Source organism: Centrocercus urophasianus, unplaced genomic scaffold (assembly GCF_019232065.1).
Source record: "Centrocercus urophasianus isolate 14NV4802_14NV808 unplaced genomic scaffold, USGS_Curo_1.0 seq_33, whole genome shotgun sequence".
Taxonomy (NCBI): domain Eukaryota; kingdom Metazoa; phylum Chordata; class Aves; order Galliformes; family Phasianidae; genus Centrocercus; species Centrocercus urophasianus.
In genome coordinates this window covers 773,864-791,899 of record NW_024884900.1, presented here as the reverse complement: position 1 = coordinate 791,899, position 18,036 = coordinate 773,864, and the positions used below count along the sequence as shown (strand labels likewise).

Sequence of the window (18,036 nt, the reverse complement as noted above, 5' to 3'; positions counted from 1 at the left end):
TAACAGTACTTCTGTAGACTTTTGGCAACCCTGCTGTCTTTTCAGTGCTCAAACAATGTAAATCACCATCAGTTTGGAAAACGATCATCAGTATTTTGCTGGTGGACCCATTCTGAAAGGAAACCTTTAATCACAGAGTCCAAAGGCCTGCTATCATCTTCAGGTTGTTCTGAAAGCAACAAAAATTATTGCTACTGATAGTTACTGAGTGTGTGTCTGCATTCCTTAAGCAATTATCTGCTTAAACCAATGGGTGCCACATTCACCGGTGATCATAAAATTTGTCCCTCATCAGAAGAATCTCTGATGTGCTCCCCAGTACGTGATTTCTCTGGGAATTCAACCAAGTGCTGAATCCCTGCCATCCCATGAAGCTACGGGAACAGGTACAGACTTTCTGCCCTTTGCTCTCTTCAGTTGCCTGTTCCTGAAGACACGATGTCAAGCAGGGGCTCAATCTCTCGCTTAGTGACTCTGCGCAGTCTGAAGGGGGTTTGTGTGCCGCCGCTGAGCACAGAACCGGGCTGTAGGAACTGAGGGTCTGCGTTTGTTTTCATGCTGTGATTTCTCGCGCTGTACCATGGGGACTCCTGGAGGGCTGCAGGGCTGCCCCAGTAACAGGTGGCCTTTGTCATTGTGCTGGTTGTCATTGTGCCATATTAACGTGTCAGAAATGTGTGCATATGTGCTCATACACATTTGCCTATCCGATCAAGTCAGTTCAGGAAGGTGCTCCAATACTGCACAGAGCCAGTGTTAGCAATAGCCTGACTGCAGCATCATTCACTGTGCAGCCTGTGAGCAGCTCCTTGCCAGTCAGTCGCAGCGTAATGAGAAGCTGCGAATTCGGACATCTCCAGGAGCCACTGCATGGCTTCATGGATCCTGCATAGTGGCTACTGGTGGTATGGCTGCTGGGCCTGCAAACCTCATGGGTGCTTTGGTTTGATCCTAAATGTCTCATGTTCATGCGCAGAAATGTCTTTGTGGAAAAAGAATTATGAGAACTTATCTGCATTGTATAACTGGTAAACTGTACAGCAGAGCCACAGGGATGTGATAAAACCATGACATAGATGCAAGGAACAAACTGGAAGCAGGATGTACTACTTTGGGAGGGGAGGAGACTTAACTCTAGAAGTTAAGAAGTGGCTCCTGTAGCCAAATACCAGGCTGCACGTGTCTTTTGAAGACAGTCCAATGTACTACATCAAAAATCAGTTTTGATTAAAAACAAAAAATGAAACTGATAAAGAACAAAAAGCAATGGAAGCTTCTCTAATATAGTCGGTACATAGTTCTTGTATGTTGAAAACTTTCAAAATGTCTAGTTTTAGTATCAGACCTGTGAATGTGACAGGTGAAGGGATATCTCCTTGAACACAACATTCTGTATCTGTAAACCACAGATGTTCTGACCAAACAGGTGTAGCAGTGAATGCTGCTGGGTGAACATGGCTGTCTTAAGCCCTGTGTCATGCAGTTCAGATAGCAGTGCATGCTCACTGCCACTTCTGGTTCCCAGGTTAGCACAGCCCTGGAGTAAAGTTCTGAAAGCAGTAGCACTATGAATTGAATTAGCATCCTAAAGCATCAGTGAAAAACAAATCTAAATGTATGTTACTTTTTACCCAAGATCTACTGTCTTTATCCTTTTTCCTCTGAGTCTTCGTAGCCTGTCGTGTACACCACGTGATTCATGATCTGTGCGTACTTCAAAGTTAAGAACGTCAATATAACTAAAGGTGAGGTTGTGTGCATGTTTATGTCCCTCCTAATTTACTGAAATGCATCAAGGCTTTCCTCGTTCCTCTTTGTGCACAAGGTCTCAAACTGAAGCGCATGGGAGATAAGGATGTCAAACTGGAACCCCAGCAGGAAAAAATAAGCACTCATCAGTCTAAAGACTGTAGTCAGAACTTTCTGCAATGTAGAAAGAAGAAGGGGGAAAGAAAGGACTGTGGGAATTACTTAAAAGTAATGTGCTTAGATATGTTCCATGAGCTGAGCCCGTTTCACATGTATGAAGGCTGTTTCTTAGAAGGGCAGGGAGTTTCCTTGTAGTACAAAGTAGATTGTGCTGGCTTAGTTACTAGCAGAGTCGGTTCTCTGATACCATGAAGTCTTGTATTTTCTTAATTTTTATGTTTTACTGAGTTAGTGCTTGAGTGTTTTTACCCTACGCTTTGGTGTATGGTTTTCTTTCAGTTCTGTCCTCACAGGTTTACTCATTTCTCAAGTAGACTACAAAACTGAAGTGGAAAATAATGAGAGCAAACAATTTCTTGCCATGGGGTAAGCACCCAGTGTTGCCCCCAGATATCTTCGCAGAAAACTAACTGTCACAGTTTTTAACTCTGTCCTTGTGCTAATCCCTTGCATCACCATTAAACTGCTTTTGCAAAGTTAGAGGTATATTTTTTTAGCTTGTTTGTTGGTTTTTTTTTGGAACAGTGATATCTTTCTAGGTCTGTCTGACTAGGAAGCTGCTAACAGGACGAATCCTCCAACACTGCTAATTGCAACAAAGATGAGGCAGAACTAGGCTGAACTGAGACCCAGAGTATGTTTAGGTTGGAGATACATTTTCTTTCTACCTCGATTCTTACATCATAAGAGCCAACTAGAGTGCTTCTGGGAAGGAAGCAAACTGGTTATGGTGGGAGTGTCGGGGTGGGGCTGCAGCATGCATTTAAGAAAACTGCTTTAATTCTCCTTGGTGACCTATGTCTCTGATGGAGACATCCTTGGCCCAGTGGGCAGAGATCACTTTGACCTCTTTCTCAGAAACGTCTTTTGTTCAGAATCTCCAGAAAATCTAATACCAGGTCGGAAAGCCTGATTGGAGCTGTGCTGTGTCACAAATAAGTCTGTGACTCCTCACATCAGTCTTTCAGTTTGGCTGAATGATACCTATAGGTAAAATATGTTGGAACTTGCTTTATCGTTATCTTCATTCACTTGGTAATTTGACTAGAGAAGGCTTATCTCTTAACAACCAATCACTGAGCAGAAACAAATGCATTGAAAATGAGGGGACGAATGGAAGGTGAAGAGCTGTAATTGTCCAAACTTGTAGACTGGAAGTTGGTTATGTGGTATGCGTAAGTAACGAAAGACTGTGTGTTCCTAAATTTTATGTAGGGAGCAGTGAATTTTTCAGGCCAAACTGCAACCTGTAGCCACATGTTTATAAGCCCTGCTCAGCTGAAAAGACTTCCTTTTCTAACAAGTCTTACGTAAGAGATGTTCTTCCCTTACTTCATCTCACTTTTTGCATACATGCAGTGCATTTGTTTTTTCTCAGAGGTGAGCAGAAAGTTTTCTTTTTTTCCTACATTTGTGCATCTATTTGTATAAAACAGGCTTCAACAGAGAATCTCTTTGACTTGGAAGAAGAGAGAACCATGTATTATTACAAAGTCATCATCTGTTCTTTCTAACAGCATGTCTCTGCGTATGATCAGAATTCGTACGTTGTAACAAGTTAGCTTATGTCCCACAATTAATTTTATATAAATGTTTACGTAAGGAGTCATCATGTTTTAACATACCTGGGATAAGCTCTGATGTGTAGGTTGCCATCACGATGAAGATGCAAAATGGCTTGCTCTTCACTTTTTAAGCTCTGTATGTACTTATCTCCTTGACTGGATTCTATGAAGCACTAAATGGGAAGCAAGAAGGAAAGGATCACAGTAAGTCTTAATAGTGCTTTTGTCTCCAAAATTCTGTTGCTGCTGGATTGCATTACAGCAGAATTATTTCTGCTTGGAGCCAGCTTGGAGGTCCGTACAGCAGCTGAACTCAGTGAAGAAGTTCACCGGTATGTACGTGCCTGCACACACTGACAGGAACCCACAGGCTGTCGTGCTTGACAAGCCTCGCTCTCCACATACAAATTCTGATGTGTATTGCATGTTCAGAATTGATGCAATCAGGCAAGTAGCCCAGCCTGAACTCCAGTTATATCTAGCTAAACCTGTGGCTGTAACCAGTTTTGCATAGATAGCACTTGAACAGAGCTTGATGTGCTAGTCGAGTTCAGATGGCAGCAGGTAACTGCATTTTGCACAACAAAAACCCCAATGAGTGTTAAGGCTGCATACGGGTGACAGATTTACAGATATGAGTCAGCATGGTGGTACATAAATTTATCACCTGTTGTTCATAAGTAGGAACAATTAACAAAAGTCTTGCAACATGCAGAATTATTTAGGGAATAGTTACACTTAAAAATACATTGACACCACAGACCACGTGATCTTTCAGATGCTGGTGGGATAAAACTTACTTTCTTTAAGGCTAAGGTTTCCCATCCTTTTTTTCAGCCAATGCGGGAGCTTTCTCTTTCCAAAAGATAAATTATAATGAAATCATTCTTGGCTATCTGTCACTGTTTTGGGGATTGGAGAATGTATTGGCTAGATTACTGCTGTGGTGAAGGGTGCAGCACAGAATGATGTACAGATGACACCACCCAGCGACACTGACTCAGACACATCTTAGAGACCTTCCTCCTAGCCCATTTCTCATTCCCATGGAGTAATCCCACACGACTAGCAGCTACAGCAAAGCAGTGGCTTAGTTGCCACAGCTGGTAAGCAAGGAAACAGGATCTTTGACTCTGGAAGCATACCTGTTCCAAAAGAGATGGACTGCCTTTCCAGATGCAACTCCTGAGCAGGGCTGCTATGCCATTTACAGATGATCCCAGAGATTATCCTAGCCCAGCAGTACTCTCGTGAGAGACATGAGAAACACTTGTTTCCTACAAACGGAAGCCACGATGGCAGGTAAAAACAAGAGCTTTGCATTAGAAATGCCCGCTCCTACATATGGCCTGAGAATTTTTTAGTTTGTCTTTCTTTTGATCAGTCAGAAGTGATTCGGGGAAGGGATTGCAGCAAGAGTATAGTGTAGAATATGTTGTTAGATGTCTGACTCAAATACACTTAATGAATGAGAGGAAAGAAGGAACAGCTTCCTGCCTTCTCAGCAGTGATTTTCCTAAAAGGAGAAAACAAGGAGTTTCATTCTTCTTCTTATGCTTGGGGAAGTTGTTGAAATTATAGAGTTGAAAGCTGGGGGCTGAACCCAAATGCAGACCATGGCATTCTCTGTCCAGTTGCAACAAGTCTCCAGGAATAAAACAGGTGAATGCTGCTCATTGCTTTGAAATGTTTTGTGAGCAGAGGTCGGGTGTCTGTCATTCCTTTTCTGTGTAGAGAGGAAGTCTAATTTGCATTGCGTGCATCTCATGGACACTTAGTAGAATAAGGAACCATGCCTTGATAAGGGGCTAGAGAGTGCCTGTGAAGTGATGATTATTCTATGATTCTTAGTTATCCCAGGTGGAATAGCTCTAATAGCAGAAACTGTGCGATCTGCTTAAGAGCAGTAATTAGCATGGCACTGAGGAACCTTGCTGGGATGCAGCAGATCCAGGCTCTCAGTTGGGTATGTGACACTGCTGGAAGAACTAGGTGAGCACAGCTTTCAGAATGCAGCCAGGAGGTGGACGGGGCAGTTTGCAGGTCTGTGGTCTGAATCCCTGAAAATGCTTGGAAGCCTTTTTCAAGGAAGTTTTAAAGGTTGGCAAACAGTTTCCTGCCCAGTCCTACTTTTGTTATTTGCTTCTAAAACATGGGGTGTCGATTTATTAAAGAACTTTCACTTCTGTTTGAAGCAACCTAAATTTAGAAAGGAAGTCTTGGGCTTCTCATTACTGCTGTGTGTGTAGGCTACTGTAGGTCTTGCAGATTCCAGTGTGAGGCTGTGTTTTTAGCTGTTAGCTATGCTGACTAAACTAGAAAGAATAAATAATAAGTATTTATTTCCAGATTGAGAACTTCAATCAGGAGTAACGACTGCAAGTTATTAGGTAGGGGTTGCAAATGGATTGGTCAGTAAGTAATTACTGAAAGATGTGTAAGATGTGTGACTGTATCCCCTACGCACCTACAGTGCTCAATAATTTATCCATCCTTAAGGCACTGACAATTTTCTATCAAAAGTTTTCATCTTCCAGAACAGTGTTGGGTTTTTTTCTTTTTACCTTGTTAGTAAGCTAGAGGGTTAAACTCTGCTTTAGGAGATAGTTGCAGCTCCACCAAAATAAGCAGAAGTTCGTAAGTTTTTGTTGCTTGGAGTTTCAGGGAAAAGAGAAACTGTTTTTGACTGAACTTTCCGCAGAAGACTTCTGACTTTCAGATATCTCCTTTTAAAAACTTAATCAGCTAAGCAAGACATTTTAGTTTAGGGGCCATTTGTCTTACTGATCAAAACTGAAACTTTCTGCAAACGGAAACACTTCATACAAAGACCTGTAACTCTCCACAGTTTCGATGGAGATAGTTCTGAGTGCCACAGGCCAGCACCACTTAGTAGCATTAGACTCTCTTAGTGCAGTGCGGGTCAGATGCAGTATTTATTTTCCTAATTTTAGTGAATTCTGGAAGCTATATTCTTGTCTGTTTTCCCTTGTTTTAAGGAAACAGCTGACACTGAGATAAACCAAGGTGAGCACAAACACTAGAGACTTTGCATTTCCTTACACAACAAAGCTGGAAGAAACCCCAGAGTGGATGTCAAAGGGCTTGCCAACCCTGTTTGTATTAAATAAGGATATTATGTGTGTTAAAACTGGCTGAGTGCGGCAGGCCTGACTTGGCCACTGTTGTATCGCTGGCGTTTTGGATGGTATAATGAGGCAGAGCTTCTGCAGGCCGCCTGCCATTGCAACCTGAATTCCTGGACCATCTGCAGTCATGGACAGTGACCTGGAGGGAGTCTACAGAGCTGAGGCTTGGAGGCAGAAAGGAGAAGATTTTTTGGTAGTGATGTTTAATGCTTGTCTGTAGCAGTAATTACCTGTTTGCATCTAACCAAACAGGCCTTATCTGGTACCAGCTGCCAGTCTGCAACTGAAGGCACAGCTAACTTGGCTTAATACTTCTGCTAGGTTAGTAGTAGTATTTAGGTTTTCATTCTTATGGAAACTTAATCTACAGCATCATCCTGCTGCCAAGACATGCAACAGTCCCAAAGATGTGTTCTTTCCTCTTTTTTTTCCTCCTGTGTTATTCAGATTGCCCTATTTGCCAACATTGACTAATTTGTGATCTGAAGCTAAGAGCTTTGAAGTTAATGGTTTCCTCACAATGTAAGATTTCAAGTTGAAGGTAGTAGCATCTATTCCTTCATTCCTTTGCCAAGAAATGAGCTACTGGGGCAAGAGCAATGCAGTGGTGATGCAGCACTGCTCTTAGCTGAGGCCCACTGTAGTGTTTGAGAGCTCCTTACAGGCTCTTGTACTCTGTATCAAACTGCCTTGCCCTGCTTCTTAGTGAAGGTACATTCATTTCCTAAAGCACTGTATAGAAATTACTCTGATTGTTGATGAGACAGATGACTTTGTGATGCAGTGTAGCAGCTAAGAGCTATTTGGAACAGGGCGAGAAGACTTCAGGAGAGAAAACAGTTGCCCAGGTGTCTTTGTGATGGCAATTCCAGTCCTGCAGGAATCTTGCAGTAAGAGCTCTGAAACGTGCTGACCAGCCACTGCTGCAGCTGCTCTTGCACAAATAGTTCAGGGTTAGCACACTGCTGATGTAAAGATCTCTAGGGGGAGAAGAAAATGCCTGCTACCTGTCCACCTTTGGAGGCCGTTTTTTTGCAGCCCCTCGCTTCACTTACTTTAACAACTGCATGAGGCATGACAAGAATGCTGGCTTGCCCTGCGAGTGGGGGCAAAGGCAAACAGACCCTATTCTGATAGACTGGAAGTGTCCACGATGTGATATGTGTTTCCAGATGCTTCATTTTCTGCCTTGTCACAGAGCTTTGTCACCTGGCTTCAGCACTGCAGACCTCAGAGACCCCACGGGAGATCCTGACTCAGCAGTTCTGCACAGTTCTGTCTTGCTGGAGCCTGCAGGTGGGTGCAGGGTGAGGGGGAAGCACACGATGAAATGCATGGTCTGATCCTGCCTCTGTATTCATCACAGATCCTGTGCACAATAAATAGGCTGGATCAGCCTTTTTTGTCATCCTGTCATCGTGAGGAGAAGAGCCTGGAGTGAGGTCTCTAAAATACGAGGCATGGCCCCTTTATACTGCAAAGAATAATCTCCACATTCAAACTGTACTTTTCAGGGTGAGTTAGCAGCACAGTGCTTCCTGTCAAAGGGCCTGTGCTGTGGGAACAGTATCAGCAAGCACTGCAAGTCTCTGCATTGCTAGAATTCTTTGGAGTTCTTCTAAATGCTGAGCCTGACTCCAGCTGCTTAATGAAGTTTGCTGTGGCTCCAGGATTTATCTGGCCTCAAATTTTGAGGCAGAGGACATGGAGAAAATTGGAGAGCTGTTCTAATGGATGAGGGATTTTGAAATTTACCAGTGAGAATGGTTTGTTTATTTGGGGAAAAAAGATGGTGAGGCTTTTTCCTTGAAGTCCTGATACCAGGACAGTCCTTTTTCTCTAAAGTTATGAAACAGTGAGGAGACTTCACAGCTTAAAATCTGAGGCCAAGTGAAATGTGGGTAGAAAGAGGCAGATTGATCAGTGACCAGTTGGTGGTTTTGTGTTTGGTTTTGTGTTGTTTTGTTTTAATCTTCACTGCTGGGGTTTGGGGAAGGTAGTTGGCAATACAGTCTCAAACCTGCTTCCAGATGCTGACAAGTGGGAAATATACACGCATTTGTGGCTGAGAGCAGGTATGAACCTATGTGACCAAGAGATTATTTATTTTGGTTATTGTATCCTATAATACAAGCAACAGTTATTCTTCTGGGTGCGTGCATTGATAACTTTTTTAAAAGTATTGAATCTTCTACTGGAGCAGTTTCCACTCAGCTTTCTGCACTCAGCCCAATTCCCATGTTTATCTTAACTTTGTTTTGCTACTCAAAAGAATCAGCTCAGATCTCCTGTGCCCAGAGCCTGAGACCCAACTTGGCAGCCTCTATCAATCTACCCCAGCCAAAAATAAGTGTGACTTCGAGGTCAGGGCATTCCTCTCTTTTGAAACTCCATAGTGTGTCTACTGCTGCATGACTTGTCCAAGTTTGACCTATTTGTAGAATAGTATCTATCCTATCTGCTGCTCATCACTAAACGATGCAGTGAATGCTTTCCAACCTGGTTGCCTAAGATATTAGGTGCTTAATCTACAAATGCCCAAGTGCCACTCGTGAGAACAGCCAGTACTCTTGCTGCTGCTTCAGATGCCCAAAGGCAGAAAGAAAAAATGACTTCCATAAAAGCCAACATCAGACAAGTAGAGATCATCACAACTCTATGCAGATAAAGGTACCTTTTTTCTAAATTGTTTTCTCATGTTCTGATGAGCTTCCACTTGCCATCTGCCCTTTACACAGTTGTCATACCATTATCTGTTCTTTCAGAGACAATTCCATTAGATCTTTCAGTAGGTTTTAATCAAGTGTTATGGGGTTGCTGGTAAATTATTTACAGTCATATCACTTGATAAAACACTTGGTCTGCTAAAGCTATCACGTAAGTGACCTACCTGTAGCAAAAAGCACAGCTGGCTTTGACTTAGGACCCCACTTGCGTTCCTTGGGGTTATTCGGTTGGCATTAAATGAATGTCAGGCTATGTGAGCCCATGTTTCACATGCAGTAACACATACTGAATATGGCCGTGCTGAAAACAATGGAGTTGAAGCACCTTAAAACAAGAGTTAAGAGCTGAATTTAGCTCTACTCTCTGCTGACTCAGTTCTTTTATCAGTGCCTTTCAAGGCTGAATACCTTAAACAGTGTGGCCTTGGCCCTCACTTGAAGATCCTGCTATTTTAATGGCAGTGCTGTCTGCTTGTACTGTCTTCAGACTTGGTCTGATGTAAATTGTTTTTGTGACAAGCAAGGTAGTAGGAAACAATACTCAAATAGGAAAGCAAAGTGGTATTTGTAGAAGATATAAGGATTATTTCTCTGCCTTATTGATGGAAGCCAGTACCAGGAATTGTTAAAAGTGAGCACAAACTCATGGATATCAAATCCTATCCAACCCCATATAAGCAAATAGAAATTGGATGATCAGGTGGGCTTGTTAACTCAGAGCTCAAAAAATGAATGTTCTGTTATTAACTACATGAATAAGTGTTACATGCATTGCTCTGACTCATCATACCAAACTTCCTAGCTCAGTTGAATGGCTCCTGGATAGCCTATAATATCAGTAGGTCAACATGTACTAAGCTCCAGCTTACTGTGATCCTGCACAAATGTATCAATTCTCTGTTGTGATCAGGAACTGTTTCGGACTGTTTTGAGATCAGCTTTGTGAGAAGGCTTCAGCAAGAGAGGATACCAGCCTGCCTACATACAAGTATAGAACAACCAAGTGCGAAATTTGATATGGTTAACTTGCATAATATTTGAAACTAGGCTTAAAAGAGAATGTAAATATTGTTGGAGTCCCCTCTCCAGTTCTTCTGCCATTGCTGGTTTCCCCTACGAAAACTTTTAGTTGTCTGTACTGAAAGTGTGCTGTGCTCTGAAGGCAGATGCTTTGAGACCAAAAGTTGCAACTTCTCCAGATCCACTACACAAGGACAAAGAATAGTTATCAAGATTGCAAGACCACGCGACAAGGACTTTACTTCTTCATTCTCTAGAATGGCCAAATCCAATATCGTCTAAGCTAAAAGGAACTGCAGGCAGGCCACCTATTAATGAGAGCATTTCTACTCCGCAGTTTTTCTAACCTCTTCCAACAGGTAGGTAGGGCAGACTCAGAGAAAGTGGTTGGTAGTCCTGGTGTTCCTTAGTATTTGGGAGGCAGGATGAAGTAGAAATAGGAGAAGGAACTTCACTTCACTTGCACTGTACACACCGCACTGTGATTCTCACGTGGGAATGACTATCACAGATGGCATGGTTACGAGACAAATGCAGCCTTAGCACTGTTTATCTGGATCTGGTATATAAGGCAAACTTGCGCCAGACTATATGCTGGTCTCAGTGTTCAAACTCAAGTGAAACTGTGTGGTACCTTGTTTTATAGCCTGGTCCTTCCTTTCAGCTGCTGTGTAACCCTAAAGCTTTTTCCTCTCTCCTCCCAGTGCTGTGTTTGTTGGTTCCATATATATCATCGCTGATCGGAGGCTTTGTGCAGCTGCTAGGAGTATTTGCCTTTGCAGCAGAAAGGAGGCTGCTCCATGTAACTGAAAGTGCAGCAGTTTCTCCTTTCCCCACCCCCAGAGTTGACTATTATTTATGCAACATGATCTAACCCAGATCGGCTGGGAGCCGATGGTCCAGAGTTCATTTCCAGTTATTATTGTAGTATGGAGTCAGTCTGGTTAGAGGCACTTGTTTTCAGCACAAAACATATACCCTTTGAGAGCATAAACAAACCCTAGGTCACTTTTACTTAGCTTCATAAAAAAGTGTTTCAGCTAAAAGGAGAAGCAAGCTAGAGTTGAGGCACTGTGAGGAGCTAGTTCAGCAGCCATCTGTTGTAAGCTAAGTAGGACCCATTCTATAGAAAGGAGATGGAAGGACCACTAAGCTCTAAAATAGCAGTGGAAGTTTGCCTTTTTAGTCTCTAGAGATATATTGTACAGTTCTTACCTTTGCCTCAGTTATATGTTCAAACTCCTGAATTAGGGCATATGTGAATAAAAGATATGCAGAATTACTCTGCCGGGCTGGGGGGCAGAACTCAAAGGCCTGGGCATATCTGGCTATTTCTGACTTTAATGGCAGAGCAATTACACCTGCTGTCACAACCCTGTTCTGGTATGTGGGTGTAGCTACTCTGGAGTTCAGTCATCCTAGCTACCACTAACCCAGCTAGTCATCATAGCCAATTTTTTGTTTTCTTTTTTTAATCTGGGATTCTACCAGAAATCCTTAATAGACAAGGCTCTGGCTTTGAAGGCTGGCATATACAGAGGCTGGTTTCCTAGATGAGATAAGAGGCTGAACTTAGATATTCACGAAGTATTCACTTCTAGCATTGAGTACCAACTTGGCCCTCTGTACAGCCTTGACAACAGTAAGCCAATTGTAACCATAAGCAGCACAGAAACACTGAAGAAGTAAGGAAGCTGGGGTACTTAGACAAAAAAGCCTCCTTCAACTCTAGTCATCTGCATGCTAATACAGGAGTTTTGGATTTGAGACTGAAAAGACTTTGTATGGCTCTGAATCTGTACTTGGAGATGAGGCTACCTTATGATAATTCACACTCGTTCCTTTGTTCTAGGTGGTAATCTGTATGCTGCTCTGGAAAGCAAGGGGTCGGGCAGCTCATGGAAACCAGTGTCATGAGAGGCTGTTAAATTCAAAGGCAAAGTTTAGTAGGGCAGCACGGAGTGGGGAAGGGCTGCCTCTCAGCTGGACAAACAGGTCACACAGGTTCCAGACACCCTGTCCCAATGAAAGCAGAGCACCAAAGCTGCAGGATGCTGTCAGGTAGGAGCAGCACCAATACTTGGTAAGATCAAAGGTTAGCAGTTGAGGCTTCGTCAAGTACTACAGTGTTTAAGTGTTCTTTAGCAAGAATCCATCATTATAGTTATTAACGCTAATTATGGTTATCTTACAAAGCACTGTCCCAGTGTCATCAAATGCAGTTTCTAACCCACGATAAACAGCTTTGCTTTTGGTCCTTGATGTAGTCTTTCTTTGCTTTAGGAAGACACCAACTTGGATATCGGGTTCCAACCATTTCTACCCTAATTAGGGAACAGAAGCCACATCCTGCTTTGTCTCTGTAGAGGGAACTCCTACTCTTCCTGTTGCCTCACTCCTGCTCATTTTCCTGCAGCATAGCAGGGAGAGTAGGAAGCAAAGCAACCCAGTCCAGTAGAAAACCTCATACAACACAGCCACAGAAACTCAGTAACTGAAGAACAGTCTTACAGCACAGTCAAACAGCTAAGTTTTTGCACTAGTTCACCTCAGTAATTTTAAAAGAATCAGGAAAAAGGCAATAAATAAAGTCTTTCTGCAGCACTGTTCTTCTGTTTCATAGCATTTCCCTACACCTCACATTAAGCCCAAACTTCTTCAAGTAGTCCTTCATTTTCATTGCAACACAGACTCCTCCAGAGGGATGGTCCTGCGGTGTTAGAGAGGAGTTTCTATCTGTAATCTACTGCAGGAAGGTGTCTCCTATGTTTTTGGGTGATTGGCTGTCCAGAATGCTGTTCTCCCTTGTTTGCAAATGCCTAGAAGAAAGTTTCTTAAACTGCGTTAAATCTCACAAGTCTCAAGCATTCTGCAGAGGTCTGAATTAGGTGAATATACTAGGAGTGTAAATGGATACTTCTGCACTAGGAAATCAGGAGTGTTGTGAGGAGAGGTCATTCTTGAACTGAGGATACCTCAGGCATAACTGGAATTCCTGTGCTCAGTGTGCTGTGGCACAATTATGAGATGCACTTGGCATGTTGCATGAGGGTTGTTGTGGGGATACTTGCCTGAAGGGAGGTGTGCCTCAGGCTTCCTGGGCTAAGAGCTCAGTTGCCTACCCACTTGTTTATGTTGTCTACCCGCTTGTAAGAGAAAAGAGGTTAGTCAGCAACTTGATGTTGTTGGTTCTGAGATGGCAGAAAGGGTAACCCGAGGACACGTGGTACTGCAGAAAAAGAGGGAACTGGAAGGATAAACCATATGGGTTTACATGTTTATTTACTGAGAAGGAAAGAAAACTGACCAGGCAAAAACGCTCAGTGTGACTCCCTATTACTAATGGCATATCCAGCCCTAGAGGAAAGAAAATGAAAATTCGTACGGACCATTCCATTTTTGAATTCTTTCAGAAACCTTTGGCAGAGCTGAGCTGTGGCTGATCAGCTTTCTGCTTGGTGGCTTATATTTCTGCAAAAGATTTTTCGGTTTTGTGTTTCTTGCTTTGACTGTGCTGAGTGTGTTAGATGTAGTGCTTAGGAAGCATCCTGTAAAACTTATGAGCAAAGTGAAAATCTCTGATCTCTAGTGCATGGCAGATCACTGCCTTTTTCCTTAAATTCTGAAATAAGGAGACGTTGTACAGGTCCAAGATATTTTGAGCAGAGGTGGGGGTTTGGTGTACTTTGTTTTTTTTTGACAATCCCAAACTGCAATTTCGTAGTTGGTTTGCTGTTTTAAAAGACACGTTCAGAGAACATGGCAAGTTGCCACATTCCAGTTAAGCAATTTCCTATAGCTGACATTTTTTTTAAAAAGCATGTTGTTTTCTCAGCCATTTCCCTCCTCCGTTTTCACTGGCAGATGCAAAAAAAAAATCAACAAAAAACAAAAAAACAGGAACAACCCGCAGCACAGAAGCCCCAGTCCCTGCATTAACGCTCAGACATTTGAAGAGAACGTTCTTTGGAAAGCTATGGAAGGCCAGTGCCTATCAGCAGCGTGCTTCTGTATGTGGATTCACTGCGTAACGTAACCATCTCTTCACTGATAATATGAAGTGGTATGATCTGGTAGGGAATGCTTCATAAAATATATGTTGTAAATTAAAAATAATTTATTTTTACATATATTTTTTGTTTCTGAATGGGTTGTGTATTTAGAAACAGGATGTGCTGCTAAGCCTGAAGTTTTCTAGTCATTCTGGAGAGAAGTGCTAGCATAGAAAAGTGTATGGTGGGCAGCCAAACTGATTGTGTCAAGTTCCCCAATGCTTTTGTTTCTAAGCCAGACAACAGCGTTGTTTGGGTACCAGACAACACAAGCAGGACCTAATCCAGCATTCTGGGGAATCTGTGAAAATTCCAGTATTGTCTGATCACAGCTGAAAACCAGTAACAGTCTGCTGCTTCTTATTTGCACTGCTGGATCCCTCAAACATTTGTAGGCCTTCACCAAGTTTCTGGCCTTGTTACTCTGGAGAAGCACTGTAAAAATTACCTCCAGGAGTGTTTTGTGCCCCACGTGGCAGGAGGTAAAGAGTACCAGTGCCATTCAGTGCCTTCAGTGCAGGTGTGGTGCTTTGGTTTTCAGAAGGTTACTATTTTTCATAATGCTTAACATATTTGTATTCCTTTTGGAAAGATCAAGATGAAATACAGTAAATGAAAGGAGCCTGAAAAAAACACAAATGATCCTGTGTAACTATTAAGTCTTGATTGGCTGCTGCGAACAATCTCACAACTCAAGGGATGAATTTGTATCCAGCACCCTGAATTGTCAGTTCACAGACAGAAAAATACAACATAGAATCCCTTTGTCTTTGCCACTGCTCTTAGGAATGGATATTTCCATTACAGAACAGCATAGAGACTTGTAACAGTGTCTTTTTATTTTCTCATAAGCAGGCATGTTTTTATCTCTTTTTCTTGCTGCTGTCACTCAGCAGGGTCCTTCCTCTGATACAGTCATCTGAGCAGAGATTGAGCAGAAATCCTGAGCCCAGGCTACTGAACTTATTCTTCAGTGGATAATCAGAGGAGATATTTCAAGACAAAAGAAATGTAATTAAGCACGTGTAATGCAAATGGGTGACAAAGGAACACTACCAAGAATGTTTCCTAAGAAGAATGTAGAGCATGAATAGTCAGAGATGTAGAAATTGTAAACACTTTTACAAGGACTAATGCTATGAAGTCTAATTCTCTTTGACAGAAGTTCTCCTACTGCAACTCTGAACTTCAACCAGTACAGCAGTGTGAAGTTAGGTTTTTTTAGTATTGGTGTAATTGTACCAGTATAACTGGTCTTGTGGATGTAGTTGTATCAATCAAGTTTATATATATATAAAGCTCATTGTATACAAACATATAAGACTGTAAAACATATTTCTTGGTCAGAAGGCAAAAGGTACAGCATGTAAAGCAAATGTGGCCAGAAAACAAACTGGTGTTTGGGTGGGCAGCTGGCAGTCCAGCTGAGGAGAAGTCAAATGTGAAAAAATCCTTTGGGATTAGGGACAACATCGTGTGTCATACGTGCACTACTAAAAGAGAGCAGTTCATTAGAGACCTCCCAGGCTTTCAAGAAGCATTCAGGCTAGCCATGCAAGGTGTCATCCATTGGTCCCTTGCAGTCTTTGATGAGAGCAGAGGGTGCTTGGTACTTTGCTTGCAATGAGGAGGAAATGGAAGTTCAAGAATATGAGGGGAGTCTAGAATTAGTCATTCCCTTCCTGACCTTTCTGAAGGAAATGCCTGGCTTTAAAATGTTGTGCTGTAAATTCTACTCTTTTATCTGTGCTAGGAACTTACATCTCCCTCACTGTAGAATCAAGAACACTTGAGAGTTATTTTCCATGTATCAAAGTATGTAAGCTCTAAACTTGCTGATGTGGTGGCTCACCTAGGAGCATGGAGGAAATAAGAAGGAGAGCAAGGATCTGAAGCTATATTCCAACTGTTTATTCAAGGCTGGTCTTTTGTTGAGGCAGAGAGATGGAAGACTGATTTGCTGAGGGTCTCCAGAGTTCTATCAGAGCTGTTGTGACAAGAGTCAGTGTCCCAGCTGTGGTACTGCCTTTTGAGGTATAAAAGTCCAGGAAGGGAATGCAGGAGAACTTTTCTACTGTCTTGCCAAAGGCATCATTAGCTCTGCCTAGTCCATTTTTGACAGGCATTTGTTATCTTATTGCTAAAGATCTTGGTTAAGGGCCAAAACTGTGTTGATCTAGGCTTTGTCTAGCCTTAGCTGTTGAGGACAAAACTGATAGTGATATTCTTCCAGGTTGTCACTCAGTTTGTTGGAGCAAGTTGAGATTTGGCTACAAGTGAACAGAGACTGGATCAGGGAATCAGATTTGATTGAGAACAGGAGATGTTCTGTGTTTGGACAGAAGTTTTCTACATGACAGGTAAAACCATAAGCCTGCTAAGTGGCACATGCACCAAGTCCATGATTGGATGGGAAACCTTAACAGGTCTTCAGGCTGCTTGGCAATAATGATGTCCTTTTGCAAGGATAAGGATTATTCTTTCTGTGCTCCATATGGAAATACAGTTAGTCTTAGCAAATCATGGCTGAACTAAAGTTGCTAGGCGGATGCTAAAAAGAAGTCTGAGCTGAGGGAAGGTTGAGCTGCAGATCTGATGTGGCAGCAGCACGGTTGTGCATAGCAAACAGTAAATGCAATTCTTGCAGAGCTCTCAGTCATTCTGCTGCAGTTGCATGACTTTGGGTTACAGAGGAAGGGGGAGAGCTTTCATTGTTAGTGTGCACTGGGTGTCTGATATTTAAACAGAGGACTGTGCCTGCAGCTGCATTAGGCTTGTATGAAATCTCCAAAGAGAATCTTGCTATCAGGTACAAGGAACTGCTTGACTGTGCAGCGTCATCTTCCCACTCCCACCCTTAGCTGGGAGGCCTCAGCTGGGTGTTTACAGCTCTTGGTTGTTGGGATTGTGAAAATGAGAGGGGGGAGAGAGGAGAGGTGGGATGTGGCCTCCAAGTGACCCAGAAATTATGCTGTCTGCATCATCTAACAAAGGAGAAATAACATACTGAAGTGTTTGGCCAGTGGCTGTTGTGTCAGCCTCACGCCTGACTGAAGATTCAAAGGAAAATGCACACATCTGATGTTCCATTTCTCCCCATCCCTCTACCTTTCTGTGTTTTTATTTATATTTTTTCCCCCCTAAATGTACCTTATGTATACACTTTTTTGCTGGCTTGCACTGGGTCCTGTTCTGCAGGGTTTGTTTAGCAATGCATTGAGAAACTATTTCCCTTTTTTTTTTTTAAGAAAAACCCAAACCAAAAGTTCTTAAGCCAGTACAGACATCTGGGTTCCGCAGAAGTGGGAGGCTCTCAGATGTCTCTGCTGTAGCTGCTGCAAGTAAGGCTGGCATGGAGACTCCACGCACAGATCCTCAGCTGATGCAGATTCCTGCGGCTTCCTCGCTGTGGCTCGCTGTGACCTGCAGTGCAGTGCAGTGCCGCGGTGCTGCTGTCTCTCAGAGCACTTCTTCCTGTCCTTCCTGTCATTCCAATTTCCTCTGCTTTTTAGAAGCTCCCTAGCAGTCACTGCTGCCGTGATCTGGTGTGGTGAGATCAGAGGACTGAAAAATCTGACCTGTTTTTAAAACTGCT

The 18,036-nt window shown here is 42.7% G+C and overlaps 1 protein-coding gene and 1 long non-coding RNA gene across 9 annotated transcripts in view; one reads left to right on the top strand and one right to left on the bottom strand.

Moving 5' to 3' along the window:
• LOC122166590 overlaps window positions 1-4,695 on the bottom strand; it is a 36,802-nt gene extending 32,107 nt beyond the window's left edge. The window contains exons 1-2 of the long non-coding RNA XR_006170836.1: window positions 4,640-4,695; window positions 3,555-3,667 (exon numbers count right to left, since the gene is read on the bottom strand). This is a non-coding gene — a long non-coding RNA (uncharacterized LOC122166590). The remainder of the gene's footprint in view (window positions 1-3,554; window positions 3,668-4,639) is intronic.
• The window catches only part of KSR1 (kinase suppressor of ras 1), a 67,911-nt gene that overhangs the window by 1,374 nt on the left and 48,501 nt on the right, over window positions 1-18,036 (top strand). For 2 of the 8 annotated variants that reach the window (XM_042830447.1, XM_042830446.1), the window contains exon 1: window positions 7,864-7,939. The exons of 5 other annotated variants lie outside the window; for them this stretch is intronic. The gene's annotated coding sequence lies outside the window, so the exon portion shown is untranslated. Of the gene's footprint in view, window positions 1-7,863; window positions 7,940-18,036 lie in introns of those variants that run through there. One more of the 8 variants, XM_042830448.1, reaches the window with a different exon arrangement.